At 38.1% G+C, this 14,022-nt stretch overlaps 1 pseudogene; it reads right to left on the reverse strand.

The window, feature by feature from the left end:
* Positions 1 to 10,682: 10,682 nt before the first annotated feature.
* LOC109678866 (ubiquitin-conjugating enzyme E2 H pseudogene) lies at positions 10,683 to 11,118 on the reverse strand (annotated as a pseudogene).
* Positions 11,119 to 14,022: the final 2,904 nt, after the last annotated feature.

The raw sequence follows: 14,022 nt of genomic DNA on the forward strand, positions 1-14,022 counted from the left end.
AGATGTTAAATGTACTAGTTCCCAAGTCCACAGGGGAATCAAATTTTATAAGGGATTTGAGCAAAGGAGGGAAGGGATATATACAATTTTATTTTACAAATAAAGATAAGTATATATACTTGATTATTAAATCACATTTTCAGGTTTGATATTCCTGATGAAGTTCTTTATTTTCTCAGTTAAATATGCAATTTTACAAATTAGATTTTGGGGAAGGGATGTACTGGGGTTGAACTCAGGGTTTCTTGCCTGTGAGGCAGGTACTCTACCCACACAATGCATACCCATAGCCCATAAAGTATGACTAGTTTTATAAATGCTTTTAAATTATTTTCATTTTTATTTTTAGGTTGCTATTGTTCTAACTGTTATACCCTCACTGTTAATAAGCAGATCGGTTGTGAAATAGTAGATGGAGAAGCAATTGTAGGCAAAGCCTTTTACTTATGTCAGTATTGGGTTGTGTATACAACTGGAGGGTGAATTTAAAAGATGTCTCCTCTGTCTAAACTCAGCCAAACACCATTGCTAATGACTTCTGGGTTCTACTACCTACAAGTAATTCCATTAATACAGACTGGAGACATATTTAATTGATGATGATTTTGAAAGAAAGAAGGATTGTGAGTGCTCGGGGCAGCCGGCTCTTCCACTGCAATCTGATACTAACCTAAGGATACACACACCAGCTGTCACTTCCATTTTGGAAGAGGAAGAAGAAAGTGATGATTGTCTCCTGGCAGCTCATAGAAACAAGAGGCCAGTGTTAGCACTCTGTAATTCTCTATGCATCTCATATTCAGTTAAATATCCATTGTAATGTTGATGTGTATTTAATTTGCTTCTGTCTTTTTTTTCTGTAAGTTACCTTATGAACATTCCTGTACTTATCTCATTCAAAAACAGCAATTCTAAAGTATGTATTCTGAGAATGTAAATTTTGGGACAAAAAATTGGGCTTCTTCAACCTTACCAGATACTATCTGAGTACAATTGAAAAGTGCTAACACATACTTACATGTGAGCAGTGTATAAAAGTTTACTTCTTACAATTTCACCAGAATTATTATTGTTACATATTTATTGTAAGTATTATAGGTCTATAATGATATTACCTAAGGCTTTTAATTTGAATTTTCCTGTTTATCAATGAGATTGTTTGTAATTTTACTACTTTTCCATTTGGGGGTTTATATTTTCTGTGGACGTTCTGTCTGGCCAATATTTTATCAATTGGGTTATTGATGTCTACATATTTAATGTAAATACTTGGGACTAGTAGTTGATGGTTATATACATTGAATTATTTTCATAGATTTTCCATACCTATGTATATTTTCTATAATTTCTTTTTGTGACAATTTGACATTGCAATCTAGTTATATTCATTGGCTAATTATCCTTTATTTATTTTTAACTATTTAGTAAATTCTTCCCTATATATAGATTTTAACTATATGATCTTGTATCAGATAGAAGTTGAATATGTAGTTGTGTTGTTTGTTCATTAGGAATCTAATTTTTCCAAGTACTGTTACTAAATTTCTTTCATGACTGTATTGATTAATAAATATTCTCCATTATAGGTTATGTTTCCTTGTTGCATTTATTGCTTTCTGTCCTTTTCAGTTGTCTTCAGTGTTCTCTTTATAATTCCCTATATCATTACTACAATCCCTTCCTTAAAATATAGTTAAAATAAGTCTTTAAAATTGGTAGGACAAATGATCTCCTTGTATTACTTTTTATTCTCCCTTTTGCTTGGAATTATGTTTATTATAGAGCTTACTTAAAGAAAATTAGCAACTGCATAATATTACATCATCCCACTTATACCCACCGTTTTTGCTTGAAAGCATTTTTTCTAGTATTAGTATTGTTTTTATTAGCATTTCCATGTTTAATATATTTTCATTTCCATAAACTGTTCTTCCAGTTTTTTAATTTAGGGACCATGAGAAACGAAACATATGTTCCTTTAATAACTATAAAACAAGTAGTAAATAAAATATATCTGTGGTGTTTTATAGTACATTGTTAACTTGAATTCAATGTGTAATGTAAATGAATCATGAATGGTTAATGAAAGAAAGTTAACACCTGTGAGATTATCATTGCTTTTAAGTAGTACAACATTACTTCCTCTATTGCACCGAGGTATATGCTCTGACAGTTTAGAGTTCTCACTTCACTTTTCATAGAAATCACTCTTCATCACTGTTTGTGCACTCTAACCTTGACATCTTAAACTGCTTTGTCTTGTATCAAATATTTTATTAACAGTTAAGTATCATCCTTTTCATGAACTCACTTTCCCTTTTCAGTTCTGTTAGGAAAATGCTGAAGACCACACACAAAGGAGGCTCATGAGAATTATCTCATGTCCAAAAGTTTAATAAGCAGGTTGGCTGGCCAAGAGAAAATGGCACAGTGGCTTCTCTGGGCCATTCTGGTCTCAAGTAACATTTGGGAGAAAGCAAGGGCTAGGGATGGTCTTTGATCTGCAAAGGAAGAGACCAGCTGCAGGAGCAAGGTCTAGGGGCAGGCAAAGGGAGGTGGTGGGAGATAGGGGACAGTGGGCTTTGATCAACAAAGGATGAGACCAGCTGCAGGAGCAAGGTCTAGGGGTGGGCAAAGGAAGGGAGTGGGAGATAGGAACAGTGGGCTTTGTTCTGCAAGGAGTGACACCAGCTGCGGCTTATGCTGCAGAAGGGGCAGTTCTTATCATTCCCCCATTTTTTGTTTCAAAATGATGAGGGTAGAGGCTGCTTCCTGATGGCAGGGGGCATTGTATGGGGCAGAATCTTCAGGCTCCTGTGGCATCCTGGATGGGGCCTTCACAGTAGTTTTTCTGGGTGGTTTTAGAGAGGTAGATATCCCTGGAGGTACAACTGGTTAAATTTTTGATTAGCAGTAGCAGACATGTAGTATGATACAGGAGGATGCTTAAGAATAAGAGAGCAAGAAATATAGGCATTAGGATGGGCATTAACCAGGAGAACCACTGTGAAATGTTGTACTCTAGAGGGTTTTAAGAGTTTGTTCCTTAAGAGATGCTGCCATTGGGGGATCCCATTGAGCCTGACAGCAGTGGATGTCGTGAGAATGACCAGATGAGGGCTTTTCCACCAAAGTCCCAATGGAAAGAGTAGAAGATCCTTTAAGAGAACAAGATCCCCTGGTTTAATAGAAATTGTTATAGGCTGGGGCAGGATCTGGCCTGTATGGTTTTTGAGAAGTTCATTGAGAAGGTAAAGATAAGGTAGTAGTCAGCCAGAGGAGCAGAGTCTGTTGGAGGCAAGTTTTCTAAGAGAAATGGGTGGCCATACATTATTTAAGACCCAAATAGGAATATTAGGAGAAGCATAAAAGGTGTCTGCTAAGGGACTGCATACCTAGGGATCTAAATTCTTTAAAATCCTATAACTCTCAAGCTTGCTGTAAGCTGTCTTATGGTATGGGGGGAGGGAAATGGAAAATTGGGTTGATTAACTCATGACTCAGGGAGTGAGTCTGTTCCTTTAAGAACACTCCTAGGTAGGTGACCTGAGGGAGACATAATTGAGCTTCCCCTTGGAGACTTTGTATTCCCAGAGGCCAAAAACTTTTAAAAGGGACTCAGTTGCATTGCTCATAAGGAGCTCTGTGGCTCTGCATTGAAGAAGTGTGGCCTCTGGGTAATGCCAATCTAAGAAGTCTCTGGTTAGGGCAAGTCCACAAAGATGAGGTCTGTCTTTAAATTCTTGCAGCAAGACTGACCAGGTTAGTTGTTATGAAGAATTTGTGGGACCTTTAAAGGCAAATAGAGGCTGACTGTCAGAATGTAGGTTAAATGTAACACTTTTGGATAAAAGAGAGCTAGCTCATCATTTTACATAGATTGACGCTTTTAATTCTGTAAATGTTTGTATCATATTTAGATAAAGTCTAGATATTGAACAAAGTTATAAGGTGGTAATTTAAGAGACCATTTCATGAGCAAATATACAAATGAACTCTGATTTAGTAGTACTTAAAGTTTGACAAGATCAACAGAAAACACAAATAATTTCTTTGATAAAGTCTTTTTCTGCAATGATTTTTTGTAGATGTTACCTAGCTCAGAATAATATTAAGAATACCTTGTTATTTTATAGAAATAGAGAATTTGATTTTAGTTTGACATGACCCTAAAATTTTTTTAGGCACTTCTTAGATTATATTTAACTTTAAATTTATCACATATTGAAGCTTATTATTATACATTTTTAAAACTTACTTAGACCTTTATATAACATATTAAACCCTTTGATGGCTTGTCTTTATCTCTCCTATTTGAAACAATATTTAGGACAAACCCTTCTTTATAAAATCCTTTTTTGTCTCAAAACATTTTTTAACTTCCTAAAAAATACATTTATTATGTATCTATATTTTTTAGTTGTGATAGTAAATCTTGTCCCAGCAGGGACATTGGAGTTTTAGGTACTATGAGGAAAGAGTGACAGAAGAGGAGGTCTCCCCAAGAGCAGGCCAGAGGCCAGGTAAACTACCGCTCTAGGGGCTGGCCAGATTTGCCCCAAATGATAACCTTTGTCATTGAACTGGGGACCAGAAGAGAAAGGTAAGACAGAGAAATGGGCTCCACTGTCTAGGAGGGAAATGACCTTTCACTTTTTTACCTTTATGACTACCCCAAGGCTCCAAGAAGTGGAGCATGGACAGGGGGCTGGGACCCATCAATCCATAGGAGGTGGCACCTCGTCTTCCATCTGGAGATGGGGGCACTTAGACCTCCAGTGGTTACTTTTTCAGCGAGGGCAGGGTCCTGGTTGGGGGTGGGGCTGTCTCCCAGGCTGTTCCCCTTAAGCATTCTTTGTAGAAGTGCCCCTCCTGTCCATCATGGTAGCAAACTCGAGATGTAGGCCCCAGTCAAGTGGAGGCAGCAGTGAGGTCATGTCTCTTATTTTTCTCTCTGTTAGTAATGTCCCAGTTATAATATACAGACATGGCTAGTTGTACTAGTTGATCCAATGAATTTTCTCCTTCAGCCATAGACTGAGTTTTTTTTACAAATATCAGGGGCTGACTGTTAGAAATTTATCTTTGAGGAGAACCTCTCTCACCTGTGACTCTGGGTCCCCTGTGGTATGCTTTCTGATAGTGTCCTTAAGATGTTGTAGAAAGGTAAGGGGATTTTCTTTAGGGCATTGCTGTAAAGCAAAGAGTCTGGTCTAGTAGAAGCATAATATCTTTTCATGTCAATTGAAAGGTTTGGATCACAGAGATAAAGGCTTGAATGTATTAGTTTGGGCATCAGTATAGCTGTCCAGATGCTTTTAAATTTCCCTTAGATCTGATGGCAGGAAGGGGACATAGACTGGCCCTCTTCCTACCATTACCTGTTGAAGGGGGAAGCACCCATTAGGACGTTTTGGATATTGGGGTGGCTTAGAAGGTAGGGCAGAGGTTGGAGAAGTACGGGTGGGCCTTGTCATTGATAAGGGGCTTTTCTGGTCCTCCTTTCCATGTTTATCCTGTGGCTTACAAAGAATGGCCAGTGTTTGAGTATCTAAATAGTAATTGTGGAGCCAATCTGAGATGAAAGAAAATTTGTATGGGGACCTTGGTTTACTTTTTTACTTTTATATAGAAGGTCTAATTGGAGTATGATATTGTAATTTAAGGAGCCCTGTGAAGGCCAATTTGCTAAGTCACCCAAGACATATTGAGGCTAGGCCTCAGTACAAAGCTTTTAACATCTACAAGCCAGAAAACTGGAAGTGTAGATCACATCTAGAAAGAACAAAACGTTAGAATCCTGTCTTTTAGTTAATAACAGATGGCCTCTTTAATAAAGTCTACTTTTAATAAAGGAATAAATCATGTGTAAAGTTAGAAAAGAGCATTCAAAGGGCATTTTGGGGCAATAACAGTACCATATGGGACAGCTAGTGTTAATATTTGAAGGGAAAAATTTATGTTGAGGCCAAAAGTATAGAAAATTTTAAATGAAAAATTTAAAGACCATAGTAATGTGTTATTTTGGGGACTATAACCTTGAGTTAACATTTGGCTTACAAGGGCTGGGTCTGGTGCCAGGTGTGAGGTGGGGCTAGGAGCAGGGTTTGTGCAAGGTGCCACTCCCTCCATACATACCCAGGGCAAGTGAGCCTGTCTGCCTAGGCCTGATCCTGTGGCCTGTCACCCTTCTCCTCTGTCTGTGTACTCTGTGCATGTGTATTCTAGGGAAAGTGGCTGTGAGCCATAGCCATTGCCACGTGTGGCTGGTGGCCCAGGGTGTGCTGGGTCCTCTGTATGGATTTTCTTAGCTATGGCAGGCATTTTTGCTGTGTCCAGGAGCTGGCATCTCTGTGCACAAGTGCACCTGTTTGCTTTCCCTCCTTTCCTTATGGGGGCGGAGTTAGGGTGAGTGTGTCAGCCACAGTTTTTTGTAAGCAGATCATTTAAAGTTACTTAAGACTGAGAAGTCTGGCAAAATAGTTGGAATAACTTAAGTCATAAGGTACCATGTTTGAAGGTTTTCATGGGAGGCAGGATCCTAGTAAGCCCAGGGAGGGGAAAGCAGACAGAGACAAAGGACAAGTGGTGAGACCATGGAGGAAGCAGAAAAGGTGTGCTGACATCTTAGGTAAGGGAGGGGAAGGTAGAGACTGGAGGCATGACACGCCTGAGAGATTAGCCACCACCTGTGTCTCTAGGTCACTCCCATTGACTGGTATTGGAACACTTTCAGCAACACAAAACCTCCATTCTCTGGTCATTGTCTCAGGAAAAAGGGACATTAGACAGGAGGGAGAAAGAGAAGCAGTCATCAGAGGCCATAATGAAACAGGATTCTGCCAGTGTAGCATGAGGTATACTGAATAAACTTGGGGCTTGGTCTCAGCCCACAGGGAGGGGCATGAGCTCCCCAGGGTCAGAATTGCCATGAGGCCAGAGTTGGCAAGGAGTGGCTTGTTTAACTCCATGATGGGAAAGTTTCTCAGGAAGATAGGAAGAGAAAGCAGTGTGAGCAGCACAAGAAGTATGCTTAAGTGGGGAAGGAGGAGATTAGGGAGAGGATTTGGTTTGTTGGCAGGGTTGAAGGAAGGGAAGGTTTCAGAGTCCGGGACGTTAATTGAGGTTTTTATGGCCAGAAGGACTTGGGCAGGGGAGCAAGAGGTGCAGAGAGAAGGCTTAGAGTGGAGATAAGAGAGGTCTGGGACATAGGGAATTTCCTTTAATTTTCCAGTGCATTCACAGAAGGTGTAGAGATCACTGAGAATGTTAGGGTCGAGTGTGCCATCTAGTGGCCATTTAGAGTTATTGTCTAATTGGTATTGTGGCCAAGCTTGATTGGAAAGAAAAATGAGGTTTTTTGTCTTTAGATCAGGCAAGAGCCATAGGGGCTCAAAGCTGGCCAGCAGACAGCCCAGAGGGGTGTCTGAGGGAATTTTGGAAGGTCCAGTGCCCATGGTGATACCTGGTCTGAGGAAGAATGTGGTCGGCATCCCCGAGATACTGCTTTCCTGGATGAAACAGAAAAGTGGAGGGACCTCAAGGGAACGTCTTCACCAAGAGGATCGCCCATGCCTCAGGAACCTGGTTCCTGAGCTGAGAGAGTCAGGACCTAGTACTAGGGTTTTCGACCAGCCAAGAAAAAGAGAGAACCATGACTCATGGTGTGGTAGTACGAGGGAACTCACCAAGAGAGGACCAAGTAAATCAGCTGGTGGTGAGGGAGTTTCAGGAAGCACACTGACCTTGAGGAGGCTCCAGGTGAGCAAGAGTGGTGATGACAGCACTAGTCTAGGAGCAGGAGTCCCAGCAAAGCAGCTCAGACCCCAGTAAGTTTATCCAGTCTTAAGGAAAGCAACTCCCACTTAACAGGACCTGAATTTACTGACTGGGAGAGCAAGGTCGATGCTGGAAGCTCACCTGTTCCCAGCCAATGCACCAAATGTTAGGAAAACGCCACACATCACACACAAAGGAGGCTCACGAGAGTTATCTCATGTCCAAAAGTTTAATAAGCAGGGTGGCTGGATGAGAGAAAATGATGCAGCAGCTTCTCTGGGCCATTCTGGTCTCAAGTAGAATTTGGGAGAAAGCAAGGGCTAGGGATGGTCTTTGATCTGCGAAGGAAGAGACCAGCTGCAGGAGCAAGGTCTAGGGGCAGGCAAAGGGAGGTGGCAGGAGATAGGGGACAGTGGGCTTTGATCAGCCAGGGATGAGACCAGCTGCAGGAGCAAGGTCTAGGGGCAGGCAAAGGAAGGTGGTGGGAGATAAGGAACAGTGCTTGAAACCAGCTGTGGCTTAGGCTGCAGAAGAGGCACTTCTTATCAAGTTCTGTGTTCATTTTCCTGCATGACTGTTTGTTCAGGCCCCAAATTTTTAAGTAAAAACAAAGATTACATTTCTATTTGAACCTATATAAATGTCCAATTTCATCTAATTTTGTCCCACAAATTATTTCTCTTTGAAATAAGAGAAATTATTTTCTCTTTGAAATATTTTGAAAGAAAATTAGACTTTCATTTGTAATTATGAATATGTCCCTTATAAATACTTCAAGTACGTAAAGTTATTCTTCATACATTAATGCTTATCAGGAATATTCTAAAATTTCAGATGTTAATTTTGTTGATTATTTTAGCATGAAATATAAAAAAAGATTTTATTGAGAATTCATTGTCAGTGGGAGATTTTTCTCCTCTTTCCCTCTCTTTAGCATTCTAAAATCATATACCTCATGAGGAACTTTTGTTTAAGAAGGGTTTTGCAGCATTTTTTATACAATATTGAAAAAATACAGTTTTTTATTGTTTGAATTCAAATCACACCCCTGCACTTTCCAGCCTACCCTAGTAGCACCTACAGTGAAGGTCACAGCACAGGTGAACAGCTAATGCGGCAGGGAAGCAGGTGGACAGTGATGGCAGAGACCATCCCTCCCCAAAGCAGTTAGAAGACAGTGCTGGGTAAAGTGCACCATTCCATGTTAAATAGTTAATCCTTACCTTCCAACAAGCCATGCATGCTAGCGATAAGGCAGTGCAGTTAACTGCATCCCTACAGAACTGCACTTATGCAAAATAAAACCTTTGCTTCATGCCCATAGTTAACATAAAATAAGCAAATACTTTGCCATTTTATTTAGGAAAATAATCATGCCAAAAGCAAGTTGTACTTTATGTGGACTTTCAAAGAAAAGATTGATTGTGCTCTTTGAATTTAAAAAAAAAGACCGGGTATCTTCCAATCTCAATGACTTACACCTTGTGGAATATAGTACTTCTAAACTAAAAACTCATATCATGAAGAAAAGTTACCCCAGTGGGACACTCAAAAGTTGTCTTTCGAAGGTTTCTGCTACTGTCCTGTTGGTTGCCGCAGAAAACACATAGAGCTGCTAACATGTCTCCCTAATTCCCTCCAGATTCAGCAGGCGACAATCAGCTCTGAAAGACGCTCTGGGCAACCTGGATGTGGGTTGACTTAGCAACACCAGATCAACAACAGGCATTTCAAAGTGTCTGACTTTCTTAACGCATGGAGAAAGTGTCCTCTCTTTGCAACTCATTGCACAGCATCCTTTCCAGAATCCCTTCTTCCTAGTCCATCACACTCTCTGAAGAAAGCTGTGTTTTTCACAGGTTGAGCCATTTTGGGTACAATAACCTTTATTTGTTCCAATTATTGTGTGTTGGGTCTGAAATACCCGTTTCCCACTTCCACAGGCAGATGATGACCAGGCTGCCCCAACTGTAGGAGTGTGCCAGACCCAGTAGGTATTCTTCCCATGACTACTGGTCCACCAAGGGCTTGTCCAGGGAGAAGACTGTCTCTTGGTAGGTGAAGATTAAATTTGTAGCCTAAGCACAATTCACACAAAACAGAAAACCAAAAAGAAACCCCCATCAAATGAAAAACCCTTCCAGTTTAAAGCTCTCAGTCCAGGGCAGTTGTCTCAAACTAGCCCAATACAGGATATGGCTGTGCACGGGTCTTGGATGAGGAATCATCTTCCCGTCACTTTTCCCCTCTTTTCCTGTCCTTTCAAAAACAGGTCTGATGACAAACTATACCCAAGAAAAAAGAATAAGGTTCAGAGAACACTTCCCAGTGGTTCTCCAAAGCAAAACACTGTGGCTGCAAGTTTAGTAGCAAGAAGGGCAGGAATCTACACACAAAAATGTGCTTAAAATCCAAGTCAAAAAATCATTAAGTTTCACTTCTCCAGTTAGCCCCCTGTTTTCTACTGCTGCTCCACTCCACAGAAATGGGGTACCCAGGCCTCCCAGGGAGGAGCAGCTGATTGGTACATGGCTGGCTCTAAGTGCTCTCAAAGCAGGCCTCTTCCTCCCCACTGTTTTTCTCTTCACTTTGAAAAAGCACTATTCTATCTTCACTCAACAGCTGGTAGGTTTGGTTTGTTTCTTTGGAACCATCAATAAAAGCAGCAACTTTTTCCTGTAAGCTTTACTTGGGTCTATCTATCAGAGGGCTGTTTCCGTGTTCAGTAGCACACGGGCTGACTTAGCCAAATGGACTTATGAATGCATGCATTCAGACCACTTACTGGTATGGAAATGGAATGTAGGGTATGCTATGCACCTCAGGTTGAGAAATGACCAAGGAATCAAGATCTAAAGGGTGATATATAATACATATATATCAGTGCTATTATTCATAAAATCTTGTTTAGTAATAAAAAAAGTTGCTTTGTTTAAATATGAATATAATAGTCTGCTTCTCATGGTTAGGAAATAATAGTCTTTCTGAAAAGCTAGTGCTTTTTCTACTACAACTCCATGTCCTGGGCTTTGTCTTCTGAAAAGTCAGACATAGAATTCTCCAATGTGCTGTCACAGTGCCCTCTTCCTGCTCCTTCAGGGCCTCCTCCCTTGTGTATTTCTGCTTTAATTTTCTGCTTATATTCTTCTGGTTGGTGGAGGTTCATGGCTACAGCGTCACCATTGAGAGATCTATGGGGTTAGAATATGCCAACAACTGGGGCAGGAAGTACTCAAATATATTGGTAAGATCACAGAGAGCTCTTCAAGTTTGATTAATTACATCTAGACACACAATTCCTGAGGCTTCAACAATGTTGGGATGGAAAATTTTATTCATGAATCCTCAAAAACTCTCTCTCATTTTGTTTGCTGGAAGAACTAGAATTACCAGCTTCAAGCATTGTGCTAGAGTCAGGTTCCCAAAATTCTAAAAAATAATTTGTCACCTTTATCAAACAGAATGAAAACTCATGTGGTAGAAATTTTCCTATCTTAGACATTTAATCTTATGTATGAACCATTCTGCTTTATTTAGATTTCTTCATGTACATAGTTATCCTGAATTTAGAAAAAAAAAGTGATATCAAAGCTTGAAATAACGGCTTATTGACTCATTTGTGTGGATTGGATTTTCACAGTGTGTAAAAGTAAGAAATAATATGTACTTTTATCTAATATGTATATAAACTTTTCCGTTATCTTGAATTCTTTCTATGACATGTATTTCATTGCTTTACTGTTATTAAGAAAATTTACAGCAAACCATACAAAAAGACATTTTCTAATACATAACACCTTACAGGAGTTACACAATAGTGACTTTTTCACTCTGGCCTGTAAGGACGTTAGAAACTCAAATGCTATGAGAACAAGAAACTTAAGGGAAGTTAAGTACCTTAGGAAAGAAATTTAAGTTTTCACTGCTGTCACTAATGTTCATCTGATAATTATATTCAGTTACTCATGAATTTTTATGTATTCGTTTAGTATTAAGCACTATCCAATCCAAATACCTTAAAATGAGGAAAACAAGAAGCAAATTTGTATCGTGTGTTTATAAGACTTCATAGCAAATCCAATTTCATTATTGGATCTAAGTAAATTAAAATTTTATACAAAAATTGTTACCAAATATATTACATCAAAATTGTGAATAACCTGTAAAACTCCTAGAGTACCATTAAATTTTTTACTCAATTTTAATTATATTTGCTACAATAGTTTTTAGTTCGGCTATTTCTCACATAACACTGTGTCCTGTAATTGGATTATTCCCATCAGATCCCTCAATTGTGAGAAAGCACAATCATAAAAAAATACATTTTCTAATATATAATAAATTTTTTAATATGCAATAAAGATTAATGCATACAAAAGCTTCTTCTTTGTACTGTTTTCTAGGGCATTTAAATACCTCTGGTAGGAATATCCACTTTGTCAAAATGATGGCTTGATGGTGCACAAATCCTATCATTCTTTGGCTGCAATGTCAGTTATGCTGACTTTGCTATTAACATAATTCTTCATTACTTTCAACAGTGCTTGGTCAGCAAAACAAGCTATGTATTCTGCTATCTCACCATCATAAACTAATGTCAGCCATGAAGACTCCTGAGTTGCAACTTTTAACTCATTAGAAAAATTAGATGGGGTAGAGAATTTTAGTCAGCTTATTGAGCAGTAAATATTAATCAGTTTCTAATTAAGGACTAAGTCTGAACTTTTTATAAATATTAGAATAGAGAATATAATTAGGACCTCTGCTTAAAGGCAGTAGATAAAATACATTCCCTTACACTCATTGGTCATTATTTAATGACCATAATCTAAAAATGAATAATTACATAAGGATAACAGCAAGCATGGTAAAAAAATTAATTTAGCAATCATAAAAATGATCCCAGATAATGAGCTGAATTTATGATAATTAACAGTACAGTATATGCCTTATTAATTGGACAAAATATTGTTTCACATTTTGCAGTATGAAAATGAGATTTCTTATCTTTTCAAAAATCTCTATTTATTTAATTTTCTTAATTTTTTTACATCTTTGTTAGTTACACAGGAGAGTTCACTGTGACATTTTCATATATACACATATTATACCCTCCATTATTCTCCCTCCTACTCTATTTCCTTTCTTAAAATAACTTCAGTATGTTTCAATATTACATCATACATGTTTAGAAAGTACATCAACCATATCATCCTCCATTACCCTTTCACTAATCCCCTCCCTTAACATGACCTGTTTCATATTCCTGTATTTCATTGTTTAAGTGGATGCGCTTTGTTGAGTGGGGAGATATCTTTTCTTAAACAAAGAGTAAGGATTGTTTACATAATTCTTAACTTCTATTTACTAATCCACATTATTGACTTCAGGGCAATTGTTTCTTCTCTTCTCTGTCTGGACAGGTGTGAAGCATTGATCTGGACCTACAACACTGGGTTGTCTTTTATATGGTCTGCATAGGCACAGAGGTTCTCTGGTTATTTGGATTGTAATACTAAGATATAAAGACAACCTTCTGTTTTATTCTTTTACATGGTGACATCTTTGTCTTATTTCAGTCAGATGAGAACCGGAGTAATCAACAGAAATGTTATTTTTTTGTCTCATTAATTATATTACTTTCTATCATAAATATGGATTTAATTGTATTTTAAAGATTGTATATTTTATGCATTGAAACTTTCATCTTGAATTGTTTTCTACATGTTTTTCTCTCTTGTTGTAGGAATAACAATAATAATAATAACCACTTTAGAACTTATTGGATGTAACAACTGTTTTAAACACTGTATATACATATGAATACGCATATATACACATATTATAATTTTTCTTCAAAACAATTCTATGAAACAGATAATACTATTAACTCCATTTGCTGACAACATGCAAAAAGTATAATCTTTGCTGGGTCATAGTAAAGGGAAATGTCAGTATTCAAACTCAAGCAGTCTGATTTCAGAATTCAAGCTGTTGAGAATTTGATTTATACAGGGATTTTAGTAGATTCTTCATTAAAATTACATATGATAAAAATAAATTGAAAGTTCTGCTTTTTAAACGAATCTATAGTCTAAAACAAATAAGACCCTTTTTCCAATTACTAATGTACTTACTCCTCATTAAAATTTAAGAGTAAAAGTTAAATGATTCCCTGCAATATCAATAAAGTACAGAAAAATACATTGAATAACAAAAGATTCATATAAAGTTCTTGCATTG

This window comes from Castor canadensis, chromosome 11 (genome assembly GCF_047511655.1).
Source record: "Castor canadensis chromosome 11, mCasCan1.hap1v2, whole genome shotgun sequence".
In the NCBI taxonomy this organism is placed as follows: Eukaryota; Metazoa; Chordata; class Mammalia; order Rodentia; family Castoridae; genus Castor; species Castor canadensis.